Consider the following 12184-nt stretch of genomic DNA (forward strand, 5'->3'; position numbering starts at 1 on the left):
GAATCGACACGAAAAACTATGTCGGTTCTCTTTCGTTTTTTCACCTCCATCGTGAATCTGCAAAAACCCAAGAACCCCAAGCTTTCCTAAAAAACCCAGAACAGAAAAAGACCAATTTCCCTTCTCTCTCTCTCTTTCTCTCTCTAAAATTTCAAAACACCAGAAGTGAGCTGCTGCTACCGTCGTTGTATACATATAAATGTATCCCATAAACTCATCCTCCTCGCCTCAAAAGCCCATGGCCTCGAGACCAAGCACAACGGGCCTGACCCACTACGGCTCCGCCCCAGGATCCCTCCTAAACTCAGTCGTGAACTCCGTCATGGAAGCCGCCGCCGACCGTGAATTCTCATCCCTCCAACCGCAGCATTTACGAGGCCACTACTTCTCCAGAGAAGGTGGCGGCGACTCTCCCTCCCTCACTAGCTCCGAGTCCAGCTTCAAAGTCAACTCATCCAACTGCAGCCACATGGGCACCAGCATCACCAAGCCATTGCTCCAATCGCACGCTTTGAACGAGATTGGATCTTTCAACTCTTTTTCTAGTTATTTGACGTCGTCGGCGGCTCTGGTTCACCAGCGAATCTCTCCAGCTGGCTTCTTCAACCATCTCATCGCCCCTGAGAATAATGGAGGATTCTCAGTTACAAGAGAAACTGGAAGCTATAGATCACAAAAGGGCAATAATGGTGGTCACAGAGTAACAAGATTAAAGTCGCAGTTGAGCTTCACTGGGTAGGATTCTCTTTCTCAAATCTCTGACGTAAGTGAAAATGTTGGTGAAGGTGTTAGCACTGACAACGGCCACCATAGTGCCATGCATTCTTATTCCGCCACTAGCTTTGGGATGGAATCCTGGGATAATACCAATTCGATTGTCTTTTCAGCTCCACCAAGTAAGCAAGCTAAAAATATGGATGGGGACATATTTAACTGCCTTAATGCTTTGGAATCTCAGTTTAGCCTTCCCCAGACATCTTTAGCAATGACAACAGTAGATAAGCTACTGCACATCCCTGAAGATTCTGTTCCTTGAAAAATCCGTGCTAAGCGTGGCTGTGCAACTCATCCCAGAAGCATTGCAGAGAGGGCAAGTGATCTGGGTCGTTTCGACGCATCTGATCTGCTCAACGGCTTGTGGGTCGTGGTGGTCGGAGACTCTCAGGCAAGGCTGGTGGCGCGTTAGCTACTGAGTCTGGTTCTGGATTCTGAGTCTCTGGAGACGGTTAACAAGGATCTATTCAAGAGGCACAGTGGTTGTCAGATTGTGGTGGGTGAGATTGGGATGCGATTGGATTTCATCTGGGCAGAGAGATCAAGAAAAGCAAGTGTTGTCACTTTAGAGAAAAGGAATACAGAAAGCAAAAGCAAGGAGCGGAGAGACAGAAAGGAAAGCAAAAATGAAAGCAAAAGCAAAAGCAAAAAAAGGAAATGTCATTATTCCCTTGTCTGTCATCTGCCAAAAGAAAGAAAAATAAAGAGAAAGCAAAAAGGAGGCACATGGGGACACTGCAAAAGCAAGGAATAAACACCCCACCAGAATGATGTAATTTATTTTTCTTATCTTTCGGAGACATCTGTATAACCCCATCAGAGGGTAATAAAAAAAAAACGGCAAAGCCCAAAATAAATGGGCTGGAATGTTGTGTGGAGGGCGAAAGCCCATAAGCCCAAAATAGCACCAACCAGGTGACCAAAAGTACGTCCAGTACTACAAAAAATTATTCGGCACCCTGCCGCTATTATCACCAACCAGATGACCAAAAGTACGCCCAGTACTACAAAAAAATATTCGGCACCCCGCCGCTATTATCACTAACCAAGTGACCAAAAGTATGCCTAGTACTACAAAAAATTATTCAGCACCCCTCTGCTATTATCGCCAACCAAGTGATCAAAAGTACGCCCAATAGTCTAAAAATTATTCAGCAGCCTGCCGCCATTATCACCAACCAGGTGATCAAAAGTACGTCCAGTACTCCAAAATTATACATAAGCATTACTCATGTCAATCATACATAAACATTCATGAGCATTACTCATGTCAATCATACATAAATACTCATGAACATCACTCATGTCAATCATACATGAACATTCATGAACATCATTCATGTCAACATTCATGAGCATCACTCATATAAACATTCATGAGCATCACTCATGTCAATCAGCTTCAAAAGCTTCATTTATAGAGCTCTAGCTTCGAAAGCTTCATTTACAAAAGCTCCAGCTTCGAAAGCTTCATTTATAGAGTTCTAGCTTTAAAAGCTTCATTTACAGAGCTTTAGCTTCAAAAGATTCATTTACAGAGCTCTAGCTTCAAAGCTTCACTTGCAAAGCTTCACCTACAAAGCTTTAGTGTAGGGTATACAAATATCGCCTCTGAGCAACCGCCATTTCGGCCCATACATGGATTCAATTTGAAGTCTCCAATCAACAGACTGTATTAACTGAAGACTTGGGCGACTACATGATGTACCATATATTGGGCCTCATAAAAAAAATACTTGGGGGACTTAGCCCATTATTTATGTATTGAGGAGCGAACCCTTATTTTATAAAAGGGACTCATTCACTTTCATTAGAGAGCACCCATTATTCATGTACTGAGGAGCGAGCCCTTATTTTATAAAAGGGACTCCCTCACTTTCATTAGAGAGCACCTATTATTCATGTACTGAGGAGCGAGCCCTTATTTTATAAAAGGGACTCCCTCACCTTCATTAGAGAGCATCGCCGCCAGCTAAGCAACCGCCTCGCCGCGAGCATCACTCCTAACCCATTATTCATGTATTGAGAAGCGAGCCTTTATTCTATAAAAGGGACACCCTCACCCTCATTAGAGAGTATCGCCGCCAGCTGAGCAACCGCCTCGCCGCGAGCATACTCCTAACCCATCACTTATGTATTAAGGAGCGAGCCCTTATTCTATAAAAAAAACTCCCTCACCATCATTAGAGAGCATCGCCGCCTACTGAGCAACCGCCTCGCCGCGAGCATCAACTCTAGCCCATCATTTATGTATTGAGGAGCGAGCCCTTATTCTATAAAAGGGACTCTCTCACCTTCAACACCGCAAGCTGAGCCAACCAAGGCAACATAAGCCACAAACAGAGCAGCCTCACAACATGTGCTACTTCTAGTTGAACATCATTTCAGATTGGGCACCGCCTCATATCGAGTACCGGTTCTAGACGACATCTAGTTACTTCGGCCCACACATGGACTGAATTTCAAGTCTCAAACCAAAAGACTTTCTTGATTGAAGACTTGGGGGACTACTGTTTGTACTATACTTAGGGCATCCGTATTTAGATCTCGTATAAATACTCGAGGGACTCAAATGTAATTATGTAATAAAGGAATGGGCAAATATGTAATAAGTGAGGAGCCCTTATTCTATAAAAGGGACTCATCACCCTCACAATGGGATGAGGTCTCTCATCCCCTAAACAGAGGCCAATTCTTAGGCCTAACGCCCACCCTTAGAAGCCTCACTCTCCTATTCAGAGAGACTCTCTCCCTCACAAAGAAATACAATAATCAGTGTGGACGTAGCCCAAACATTGGGGTGAACCACGATACATCTTGTGTTATTTACTTTCTTGCAGATTCACGGTCGGATTTACTTTGTTCCAAGACCCCTCCAGTTTTGTGCATCAACAAAATCCATTTACATATTTTGAGTACGTCTTATTATACACAACTCATTGTTAGCACTACATATTCTTTACATTTCAGACTTCTCATTGGTTTAAGTATTCCATTCTTGTTGGAAAGTAATTTCATGGAAAGAGAATCTTGCTGCCGTATCATTGCGATCAAATAGTTCAAATGTTATGTGAAGGAAAATGACTTATTTGGATGGGTTCACGTCTATTATTATGTCTTTTTTTAACAAACAATAACATGTATAAATTTTTGACACATGATATTGTATTATTAAAACAAAATATCATGTGTAAGTTGTTTTCCATGATAAAAAAAAATTTACAAGTGACATTGAATTGGTAGACCGAGATGCACAGTAAGGTGAACATAGTTAGGATAAAAAAATTAGTAAGTTGTTCTCCGTGTAAATCATTCTCGTTTCATTGGGTTGGAAATTAGTGGGCATAATAAATGTGTAGAAGGTGAGAGCTTGACGTGAAAGGTCCCCTCATAAAATTTTACTTCCTTAAAACTTGCATTCAACCTTTCCTTAGAATCGAAGAAAAAAAAAACAGTTAAATAGTTTCTCAACACGGAAATCCCTAATAATTCTTTTTTCTTCATCAACATGGAATGTGTCCTTCGTTGTTAGAGAAAATTTACTTAAAAGGATGAAGTAGGGGTGGGCAAACGAGTCGAGGACCCACAGGTCGGGGCGAGTATGGTTTGAAGCGGGTACAGAGCGGGGCTGATTTTTTTTAGAAAAGAAACAGGGTGGAGTTGGGCGGTTGATGGCATTTACTGGGCGGGCAAATGAGATGTTTCTGTAAACACGGAAATTCTTGTGATGAATGAGACAAGAACACGTGTACAAAATAATATTTTGTATTAATGATTTCGGGGTTACAATCTCGCTCAAATTTGATCATCCGATTCGATCTCCATAAGGTGTTGATTTATGGATGTGCGATTGATCCAAAGGTCGTCGAGGCTTGATCTTGGATGAACAGTTGGAAGTTTCTTCAAGGGTCGTTGGGGCTTGATCTTGAAGGTTGAGGGAAGTTTCTTCAAGGGCCATTAGGCTTGATCTTGAAGGTTGATGGATGAACGAATCTTCAAGGCTTTTGGGCTTAATCTTGAAGAACTGTTGATGAATGGATCTTCAAGGGCCTTTGGGGCTTGATCTTGATGAACAGTTGATGAATGGATCTTCAAGGGCTTTTGGGCTTGATCTTGAAGAACAGTTGAATGTGTGGATTTGTTGATGTTGTTGATCCAAATGGCCGTTAGGGCTTGATCTTAGGATGGTGTGATGTGAATTGATCTTAGGGCTTGATCAAGGTTTTGGTGTGATGTGAATTGGTTATGAATTGCTCCCCCCAAATGAATGAAATGGCCTTGTATTTATAGAAATTTTCAAGGCCTAATTTTGAATATAATATTCAGATGAAATAAATCATTTTTGCCAGGTGTTGACATGTGTCCTTATTTGATGATTTTTCCAATTTATTTTGATTTTTCGTTTAGCCACACGCTACGTGTAAAATTTATGTGACACATGAGCATTGAAATTGTAATTATTGGTCAACATTTATTTCACCGAAATTTTGATGTCTATAGTTTCATTCACCCACTCACGGTCACGAGTAACCTCCCACAACCGTTTTCTCAATTCCTTTTTTCCGCTTACTCCAAACGTGAAAAAACAAAACTAAATCCAAACTCCCAGGACACATCTGAGGCGTAACTCCAATTTTTGGTTTCTGACGAAGTAAGGAAAAGAAAGAGATATGTTCCATGAAAGTTTCATATCGAACTCGCACAAAGGTGCATAGACATGATTGTTTTCCACTGTTGTTATAAAATGCTTTAAGTTTTTTATGTGGGATGTATGTTACATTCTTCATATAGCCGATCCCACTCAGTGACTTGGATTTTCCAAGTCTCCAACCAAGAAGTTTTCCTCACTCGGGAACTTAAGGGAACACTACCCCAACCTACATGCTCCACTCAGAAAGCTTCAACATACAAGCTTCAACAAAAGAAAATTCAAAGAACTTAGCGAAGAAGGCTTTGGTGTATTTAACACAATACGTTGAAATGAAGGAAAGCTTATTTATTGATATCCCCGATAAGCTACAAATATGTACATATACATGAGTCAAAATAAACACACAAGAGGGAGCCTTCACAAAGGTTGCTTAGGAGAAGTCTCAGCAGTCGGTAGAGCCCCAGAAAGAGAAGGCACCGGAGGGGGATCATTTGGAGCCTCAGTACTGGACAGAACCCTAGAAGGAGGAGGCATCAGAGGTTGATCATTTGGAGCTTCATTACGCGGTACAGCCCCAGAAGACGAAGGCAATAAATGCCTTTGGAACAAACCCACAAATCTCTGATGATCAAGTAAAACCTGACCATCAGTTTCCTTCATCTGGTCAAGCTTCCTCTTCATGTTTGTAGCATAGTCATGTGCGAGCCGGTGCAACTGTTTATTCTCATGCTTGAGCCCTCTAATCTCCTGTTTGAGACTCATCACTTCAGCCGCCAATGATTCAACTTGGCGGGTTCGAGCAAATAGGCGTTGGGCCATATTAGACACAGAACCTGCACACTGAACACTGAGAGCCAGCGAATCCTTAACAGCTAACTCATCAGACCGTTTGGAAAGTAGTCTGTTATCTTTGGGAGTGAGAAGGTTCCTGGCCACCACCGCAGCGGTCATATCATTCTTCATCACGGAATCCCCAACGGTAAGAGGACCAGTTGAGGAGACGAAGGATGGGCGCCATATGTTGTCTGGAGAAGGCGGGGCTGCCTCTTCAACAAGGTTCAAGTCAAAACGACGGTTGGAGGGGCCAGACATTTTCAAAGGTGTTGAAGAGAGAAGAGGTCGGACAAATCAAGATCTTAGAAGTGCAAGAATGAAGCTTCTACTGGTGGAGATTCAAGTGTGCTTTGGAACTTAATGCCAGCCTCTATAAAAATCTGCACTCGACGGAGCTTCAGAAATCAAAGAGGCGCCTGCTCAGAAATCGAAGAGGCGTTTGCTTTCTCAAAAGTTGGGCTGCTTAGAGATCACGAGGGTTGATCTCAGAAATCGAAGAGCCGTTTGCTTTCTCAAAAGTTGGGCTGCTCAAAGACCACGAAGGCCGATCTCAGAAATCGAAGAGGCGCTCGCTTTCTCAAAAGCTGGGCTCCCTAGAGACCACGAGGGCCGATCTCAGAAATCGAAGAGGCACCTACTTTTCCAGCCTTGTCAGCACCTGTCACATGCACACTCAGCTTTGCGGAAATTATGGGCATTCTGTCAAAGACTTCTGGGGAAGTAGAAAACACATGAATCTTACTGTTCAATCACCCACTTCCCACACGCAACAATAGCTCATGGGTACCACAGATAACTTTGCCAAAGTTCTCTGCCAAAGTTGAGCACGTGAAGCTTGCAGCTCCCACTACATCGCTCTGACCAAGAAGGGTAAAAGAATAGCAAAGAAACAGCACTAACAAAGTTTAGACCCATAAATTTTGAAGGTCTAGCTACCATATTATTACCCACAAGGGTAAAGGAACAGTACCACTGCTGGATAATTGGAAAGTCCATGTATGTCAACCTCTGTGCTTCGTGGCAAGGTAGACTAGCAAACATGCCCAACGTTTACTCACATTTGAGAAAACACTCCCAATAAGATTGCTTGCTCCAAAATCGAAGAGGCACCGTCCTCCGAATCTAAAGAGCCAGACTCCCAACATGACTACTTTCTTAAAAATCGAAGAGAGGGTAAAGGAACAGTACCATTGCTGGATAATTGGAAAGTCCCTGTGTGTCAACCTCTGTGATTCGTGGCAAGGTAGACTAGCAAACATGCCCAACCTTTACTCACATTCGAGAAAACACTCCCAACAAGATTGCTTGCTCCAAAATCGAAGAGGCACCGCCCTCCGAATCTCGAGAGCCACTCTCCCAACATGATTACTTTCTCAAAAATCGAAGAGACACTGCTCCCCGAATCTCGAGAGCCAGACCCCCAGCATGATTGCTTTCTCAAAAATCGGTGAGGCACCGTTCTCCGAATCAATCGAAGAGGCGCTCGCTTTCTCAAAAGCTGGGCTGCTCAGATACCACGAGGGCCGATCTCAGAAATCGAAGAGGCATCTACTTTTCTAGCCTTGTCAGCACCTGTCACACGCACACTCAGCTTTGCAGAAATTATGGGCATTCTGTCGAAGACTTCTGGTGAAGTAGAAAGCACATGAATCTTACTGTTCAATCACCCACTTCCCACACGCAACAATAACTCATGGGTACCACAGATCACTTTGCCAAAGTTCTCTGCCAAAGTTGAGCACGTGAAGCTTGCAGCTCCCACTACATCGCTCTGACCAAGAAAGGTAAAAGAATAGCAAAGAAACAGCACTAACAAAGTTTAGATACATAAATTTTGAAGGTCTAGCTACCATATTATTACCCACAAGGGTAAAGGAACAGTACCACTGCTGGATAATTGGAAAGTCCCTGTGTGTCAACCTCTGTGCTTCGTGGCAAGGTAGACTAGCAAACATGCCCAACCTTTACTCACATTCGAGAAAACAGTCCCAACAAGATTGCTTGCTCCAAAATCGAAGAGGCACCGTCCTCCGAATCTCGAGAGCCAGACTCCCAACATGACTACTTTCTCAAAATCGAAGAGAGGGTAAAGGAACAGTACCATTGCTGGATAATTGGAAAGTCCCTGTGTGTCAACCTTTGTGCTTCGTGGCAAGGTAGACTAGCAAACATGTCCAACCTTTACTCACATTCGAGACAACACTCCCAACAAGATTGCTTGCTCCAAAATCGAAGAGGCACCGCCTTCCGAATCTCGAGAGCCAGACTCCCAACATGATTACTTCCTCAAAAATCGAAGAGACACTGCTCTCCGAATCTCGAGAGTCAGACCCCCAGCATGATTGCTTTCTCAAAAATCGAAGAGGCATCGTTCTCCGAATCTCGAGAGCCAGATACCACAGACCACTTTTTCAAAGTGCTCTGACAGAGTTAAAACATGTGAAACTGGCAGCTCCCACTATCGTGCTATGACCAAGCAGGGTAAAGGAATAGCATTACTACTTGTTGTTAGGGAGACTCCTATATATGTCGACCTCCATCCCAACGGACAGGCAGACCTGCAAAAATGCTCAACCCTTCATCATATCTGAGAGGGCACTCCCAACAAAGCCTTTCGAAATATTCAGCTTTCTTTCCCCCCGATAATACCTCTGCAAACAAGCTATACTAGAGCAAGAATATCTCATATCATCAGGGTTAAAAGCAAGAGTATCCCATATCATGCTTTTTCCCTGTTTTTTCTTTTGGCCTTGTTTTTACCTGCAAGACAAGGAGAAAGAGCAATATGTCAGCACTTGGAATCAAGCTTCTAGCCAGGAACTGACTGCCTGGAACCCCTTACCTGATTACTTACCTGGCATTGCTCTCGAGTACTCATCTTCATCATCTTATGTTTCCAGGGAAGATTCCGCATCTGCTTGAGGAACAGATAGGGCAAGTGCGAAGGATACAAGGAAGCATGTGGAGACAAGCGTAACAGCACACGTGCCGATACATCCATTACTCTGTCAAAAGCAAAAGTATCCCATATCAGCAGGGTGGAACGTACTCTAGATTTGATGGACTTGTTTTGACCCTCAAATTCTTCAGTCGGCCTTATACTCTGGAGGAAACCAGAAAACCCTCCAGCTCAGTTCAAGAATAAGCCTGTGGAAAGTTACTTCTTCAAAAGCAAAAGTATCTCATATCATCTCTTCTCATTTTTCTTCTCTTTATCCTTCATGCTGCTGCAAGATGGGGAGAAGGTGAACAATCAGTCGGAGCTCTGATTGCTTACCTTGTCTGTCACCTCTTTCAGCAGACCCCCTAGCTCGGCGACTTGGGGGACTCCTACTACATGGTTTGTATCGCGCTTGACCAAGCCTGAAACTACAAGTAAGCTTCAAGTGAAATTGATACATTACCTTGTGCATCTCCACCAGTTAAAGATACCACCCCTGGATGGAGGAAGAGTACTTCCAGAGAAGATGCCACATCTACCTATGAGACAGATAAGGCAAGTCAAGACGACACCACACTCCGATACTTAGAAGTTTCGTGATTACGAGATCATTCTCCCACAATATTTCCTAATGTCATTTGTACTAAATCATTCACTCGTACTCACTAAAGGAGAGCTTGAACCTATGTACTTGTGTAAACCCTTCACAATTAATGAGAACTCTTCTATTCCGTGGACGTAGCCAATCTGGGTGAACCACGTACATCTTGTGTTTGCTTTCCTATCTCTATCCATTTATATACTTATCCACACTAATGACCGGAGCAATCTAGCGAAGATCACAAAAAGCGACCGTTTTCGTTACCTAGGATCTATCTTGCAAGAGAACGGAGAATTAGATGGAGATCTCAACCATAGAATACGAGCTGGATGGAAAGAGTGCATCCGGCGTGTTGTGTGACCGTCGTAGGCCACTGAAGCTCAAGGAAAAATTTTATAGGACGGCAATAAGGCCAGCGATGTTGTATGGCAGAGAATGTTGGGTGGTGAAGCATCAACACGTACACAAAATGGGTGTAGCGGAGATGAGGATGCTTCGTGGGATGTGTGGGCACACGAGAAAGGATAAGATTGGGAATGAGGATATCCGAGGTAAAGTAGGAGTAGCCGAAATTGTAGGAAAGATGAGAGAAAATCGGCTCTGGTGATTTGGACATGTGCAAAGAAGGCCGACTGACGCTCCGGTTCGAAGATGTGACTACGGGACAGAGGTTCAGGGCCGAAGGGGTAGAGGAAGACCTAGGAAAACTTTGGAAGAGACTCTAAGAAAAGACTTAGAGTACTTGGATCTAACGGAGGGCATGACACAAAACCGAGCGCAATGGCGTTCTAGGATTCATATAGCCGACCCCACTTAGTGGGAAAAGGCTTTGTTGTTATTGTTGTTGTTGTTGTATGTTACATTCTAGACAGAGATGTTAATGCAACAAAAGTCAGGATTTACATCGCCGAGTCTTTCTCCCACACTCTTTCCTCAATTTGGGTTTATTTGTATGTGGTTTCCATTTTTATTTTCAAATTTGAGTTTCGTCTTAATGTGGCTCCTTTCTTGCTAATCTCTAAGCCAACAAGATTCAAAATTAGTACCAAGATGTTGGATGCTGAATGTGAAGGTGCTAAAAGGAAGAAGACTTCTACAGTTGTAATTACAACAAGGGGGACTTTGTTTGTTGCTTACAATGTTTGTTGTGTGCGGTTTGTTGCAAAATCTTTAGGGACGCATAGCGTTCGTGATAATAAAAATATCAAATGCTGATTTAAATTTATTAAAAACATCAAACAAACTCAAGACACACATCTGAATAAATTAAAAAACTTGAGGCAATGAATGAAGTGACATGCACCTTTAATTCAACAGGTCGTAAGTCTCCTGATCCTTTAACACATATGATATTAGATTATGATTAATGGGACAAATATCACCGTATAAATATGAAAAAATTTGGATATAACATACAAGAAGATATATTTTCAAGATGGAGAGAATGGTCAAGTGACCCGTGTGGGCGTTAATTGGCTTCGCTTACCTATACCGCTTTTATTGAGCATAACTAATGAATAATATTTTGGGTTTTTATCACAAATGGTTCCTTAAATTGACCATCACTATCAAGATGGTCCATGAAATTAAAAATCAATCAATGTAGTCCATGAAAAAAAGTGTTGCAGATCAATCTGGTCATTCCGTCACAATTCTGTTAAAAATTTCGTTAAGTGCTAATGTGACACATAAATGGGCCCCACAAGACTTATGGATTTTTATCACAAATGGTCCCTGAAATTGACTCACACCATCAATATGGTCCCTAAAAATTGAAAATCAATCAATATAGTCCTTGAAAATAGATGTCGTATATCAATATGACCACTATTCTGTAAAAAAATTTGTTATGTGCTGAAGTGGGTAATAATTAATTAAAAAAGTTGTCTAAATACCTTTTTGCACCATGGAATTTTTTTTTTCTTATAATAGGGCCTACTCCTAAGAGAGATCCCTTCCATAAATTCTCAAAGACAGAAGGCTTAACCAAGGCCTAAGAGGGGGTGTGGAAATATTTTTCAACCAACGATAGACACATCTCGGTTATAAGCTCATTATCTTAAGGTAGACCTTGCTGTTCTTTGCACCACCAGACCACCAGGGAAGCACCGAACAAGCTTTCCAAGATTAAGGTTGTGAGGATGTTGATCGCCTAAATGTTAACAGTAATGTCTTAGAAGTCGTTGCCAATGGGCCAAGCCATCACCAAAGGTGATATCGATCCAAGTTCAATCAGTGAAGGGTGTCTAAGTGTGTAAAGATGTGTGTATTGGTATTTTTTTTAGAGAATAGAGAGCGAATGAGGTAGAGAAATGTGGACTAGAATTGAAGGTGATTGCAGGACTGGGTTTTTGGGTTGATAATTTTTTTTATTAACTATTAA

General features: G+C 42.4%; 1 pseudogene; it reads left to right on the top strand.

Moving 5' to 3' along the window:
• The first annotated feature begins 199 nt into the window (after positions 1-199).
• On the top strand, positions 200-1186 carry LOC114825812 (transcription factor bHLH128-like; annotated as a pseudogene).
• Positions 1187-12184: the final 10998 nt, after the last annotated feature.

Source organism: Malus domestica, chromosome 07 (genome assembly GCF_042453785.1).
Source record: "Malus domestica chromosome 07, GDT2T_hap1".
In the NCBI taxonomy this organism is placed as follows: Eukaryota; Viridiplantae; Streptophyta; class Magnoliopsida; order Rosales; family Rosaceae; genus Malus; species Malus domestica.